The sequence below is a fragment of the Octopus bimaculoides genome, chromosome 5 (genome assembly GCF_001194135.2).
Source record: "Octopus bimaculoides isolate UCB-OBI-ISO-001 chromosome 5, ASM119413v2, whole genome shotgun sequence".
NCBI classification, from domain to species: Eukaryota; Metazoa; Mollusca; class Cephalopoda; order Octopoda; family Octopodidae; genus Octopus; species Octopus bimaculoides.
Window position 1 is genome coordinate 66,754,195 of NC_068985.1, and position 5,105 is coordinate 66,759,299.

The window sequence follows — 5,105 nt, forward strand, 5'->3', positions numbered from 1 at the left end:
ATATATATATATATATATATATATATATATAAGTTAAATAAGAGGAAAGCAATTAATCAAAGCAGGACTATGCTATTCAAAATTTATATAGGTTAGTTTAATTTAAGAGAATTAATGCTAATGTAGTGTAGGGAGAATTCATATTTATAGTCTCTTACGGCTGTTTCTGAGATACTCTAGGTACTGGACCACAGTGTTGACCCATGTTTCTATATACTGACTATTCTTTCATTGGAGAAATATAAGAAATATAAGCAGGAAATTATAGGCTCAATTATAGACACATTTTATTGTTTAACTTAGTTTTTGATTCTCTTTCTTCTCTGTTATAAGCTCTAAGTTTATCTCTATTGAATTCTTCTTGTCTCTTCACGTGCCTGCCTAACTTTCTCCTCTCACAGAACCGAAGAATATTATTTATATTTGTTCTTGCACCAGGCTTTCTTTTTAATCTCTAGCTTCTCTCTCGATTATAACCTTCTTGCACATGACAGGATCTTACGCTCATGCACACGCATACAATTCTACAACCTACCACATTCCTCTCGCTTTGCCTTTTACCCTACGCTCGCGCCCACTCTCATCTTCTTCCTTCCACGCTTTTCTCATGTACTTTATGGTCACACATAAAGTACAATCACACTACTTCATCATTCCATCTTAAACCCTCACAAAGGAATCCCATTCTTACATGGCTATTGCACGTTACATGATTGTTTCCTTAATCTTCTTATCTTAAACACGTTTTATCTTTCACGAAAGTTCTTTCGATAAAGAACTAGCATCCGAAACGTTAAAGCTCTTTCTCTCATATTGAGAGTAGTTAAACTTCCTTTGTCTTTTACTTTTTGTTTTGTGTTCATTAACATCACAATACATATAAACATAACACATACATGCAAACATGCATGCCTACATCATGCATGCATACATACATGCATACATGCATACATACATACACACATGCATACATACATGCATACATACATACATACATACATACATACATATGAGCATGTATAGATATGCAAGTATATGCATGAGAAGACATACATAAAACAAAACATACAAATCTGCATGTATACATACATACATACATACATACAAACATACAAACATGCTCTGTTCTTGATTTCGAAATTCTAATGAAGGATCCTTGGATCTAGATTAGCAACCGGGTTTTTCTCTATTGGCAAGAAATCTTGAAAGAAAACTGAATATTGGCATACATGTGTGTATGTATGTATGTATGTAAGTATGTATGTATTATACATGTATATGTTTGTATATACTCCTTTACTCTTTTACTTGTTTCAGTCTTTTGACTGTGGCCATGCTGGAGCACCGCCTTTAGTCGAGCAAATGGACCCCAGGACTTATTCTTTGGAAGCCTAGTACTTATTCTATCGGTCTATTTTGCCGAACCGTTAAGTTACGGGGACATAAACACACCAGCATCGGTTGTCAAGCGATGTTGGGGGGACAAACACAGACATACAAACACATACATACATATATATATACATATATACAACAGGCTTCTTTCAGCTTCCGTCTACTAAATCCACTCACAAGGCATTGGACGGCCCGAGGCTATAGTAGAAGACACTTGCCCAAGATGCCACGCAGTGGGACTGAACCCGGGACCATGTGGCTGGTAAACAAGCTACTTACCACACGCCACTCCTACGCCTATATATATACATATTACTTTCAGATTCATGATTAGTCTTCACATTTCAGGCATTACTATATTTGGTTGTGTCCAACTACACAAAGAACAAATAACCAAATATATAATCATGCACACATAAGATCTTAACCGATCGTAAGATATACTGTAGAGTGACATTTCCTACAGAATGTACTGGACATTATTTTTTCTGTGGGGAATATAGGATGAATTAAGAAGGCATATATTGTACAAATTCTGGGGATAGATTATATAGACCAAGACACACGTTCCTCGAATATTATCGGACATTTTGAAATTGCGAAAAGCTTTAAAATGTTCAGTGTCATGAACATTAGTTCAAAAAGTTATCGAATAACATAAGTAACATTGAGAATTTATTTTTACTTCTGTCTTTTCTTTTACTTGTTTTAGTCATTTGATTGCGGCCATGCTGGGGCGCCGCCTTGAAGAAATTTCACCCGAATCTATCAACAACAGTACTTGGTTTTTTAAAGCCTAGCTCTTAATCAATAGGATCTCTTTTGTTGAACCGCTGGGTTTCGGGAACGCAAACACACCAACACCGGTCGTCAGGTGGTGATGGGTAGAAGCTAAAGTAGAAGGCCCTTGCCCAAGTCGCCATGCAGTGGAACTGAACCCAGAAACATGTGGTTGGGAAACAAGCTTCTTACTACACATCCACTTCTGCGCCTATAAAAATGTTTTATGAAGGCAGATAAAGCAAGTAACATATACACTCAAAATTACTATACTATATAAACAATATTACATGTAGCTATACGAAACTTCACTAACACCAAATATAACTCTATAAATAATGGAGCCAAAATCACAGCTGGTACCTTAAAATAAAATCTATACAGCCAGATGCTTAGAATCTCTGGCACTCAAGATCCATTAATCATGTATCAAACTTTACAGCTTAACTATCAGGAATATTTCACTGCCAGATTCATTAATACAAACAAATCAATAGAGCATATTACCTTTATTAAATAACAGCATACATCTCTTCAATATCATCACTTTGCAACACATATAATTCAGTTACAAGCTGCTTTACACTCTCCTCTCACAAATGATTATCTAATCATTCAATTCTCGATTGTCACATCAATTCCGAATCATTTATTATCGGCGGATTTAAACATTGTCGGTAGATACAACAAATAATACGTCATAGCTAAATTGACTCTCATCAAACGGAAGAACAAACAAATATTACGTTCCTGTAACAATGTTAGCTAGATATTCAACATAAATTCAATGGGATGAAGTATTTAAAAAATATTCATAATATATATAGGCATGGTTGTGGAATCACAATCTTTAAGATCTTGGATAAAGCTATCGTGGTAGATATTTCGGTACTTTACTCTCTGAGGTCTAATTTCATAGCAGACGACTTTACTGTAATCGTAATATTTCCCATGAACCAAAATCGCATTGGTGATTTTCAAATGATTACGAATTCATGCATGAAATGACTGTAATCAATCCACGCAACTATACATTTTGAATATCGAAAGGAGAATCAGACTTCACTCTAGTAAAATGCATATGTATAATGTATGTATGTATGGATGTATGTGCGTGTGTGTATGTGTGTGTGTATGTGTGTGTGTGTGCGTGTTTGTGTTTATGTATGTATGAGTGCGTGTGTTATGTATTTAAATCCTTAGTGTGCTAAACCTTGAAAAGCTAAACAGAAATGCTAGACCGATGTCTCCATTTATACAAAACAACATAACTGCAGTAAAATGAAAGGAGCCACGCGTGTATTTATTTACCCATCTGTAAATTTCAGTACTCACTCCCACATATACACATGCATATACAAATAGTTGTGCATCTAAATATGAGTGTGTGTACACACGTGCGTGATGTGTTTCTATGCAAGTGTGTGATGTGTGTGTTGTGTGTTTGCATTTGTTTACGCCTATATGAAATCTATAATGTTTCTCTCAATGTGCACAACATATAATAATTAACGTAGAAATCCATATGCTCCGTAACAAGCGAAATAACTGACGAAAGGAAATTGTGTTATTTCACCAGTAATAAGCTTGCTGGCTATAATACGGATCCAGTTAAATTAGCTAGAGCTTAGATATGTATGTAGCGGTGGATATAGTCAGATAATACTGCTAACGATAATAACAATAAGCATTGAAAGAAAACAAGTGAACATTCAGAATTTACAGATCAAATAATTTAGCTCCAAAAGAGCGATTTACTACGTTTGTTTTTAAAAATTGATACATAAAATAGAAATAGCTTACCTAGCCGAGATATTAACTGAACTACCACATTTGCACAAAACAAATATTTGTAAAATTCAACCGCATTGGTGATAATAATTCTTTCTACATTTTATCGAAATATCAGCTGTTTTGAGGAAACGGAGTAGTCATTGCCACCAGTTCTTGTCTCGTACTTTAATTTATCCATCAGGAAATCATGAAAGACAAAGTAGAGCACATCAGCATTGAAACTCAGAACGTACATTGGACTATATATGCATAAAAATACCATATTACAAATACACCGTTTATGCTATGGTCAATTTTTTCTCGGCATAATACACTACACAGCGATTTTTTTCAGCTTGAACTATTTTATTTCGTTTCGCTCACCATTATTTGAATCCTGTCAAATGTAATATGGAAAACATTTTACTCATTAACAAATTTTCTTACGTAATTTTTCATCCATTTCGCCGTCATTACAATGCAGATATTATTTTGTATTTCAATGATTCATTTTTCAACGTTCGCCGTTTAACATTTACAGCCCATTACTTCTGTTATGATACGCATCCAATTTTTACATTCAGTTTGCTTTACCGAAGATTACTCACGTATCTGAATGTTATTTTTATCAATCTTTTCTCACATTATCTCCTGAGCCCCATCCTGTGATAGATATTTCCATATATTCCACCTTATTACTCTTATGTAGTTAGGTAAGCTTTTCAAAACTTTTCCTATAATTTGTCGAAGAAATATAAATATATCTCCATTTTTCATCACTTTCTTCTCATTTTATTTTGTACACGACACGTCAGTTTTTGGTAGGAGTGTCTAAATTCACTTTATCTAATTCTCTTATCATCATTTACTCTTCATTGTAATTACCATAGTTTCTGAGAATTTTTTAACCCATCATTTTCCAACCATTTGAAACTACGCAAAAAATGTCCCTGATTGCATTATTATTATTATTATTATTATTATTATTATTATTATTATTATTATTATTATTATTATTATTATTATTATTATTATTGTTCAGTAGTTTTATTTTTATAACGTGCTTTCACTTCACTACCGAGCGCAGCTCTGTGCGCCTTGGGTATGTGCTGTGGTTTGCTGTGGTGCTCTTATGTTTACTGTATTGAAAGTGTTTT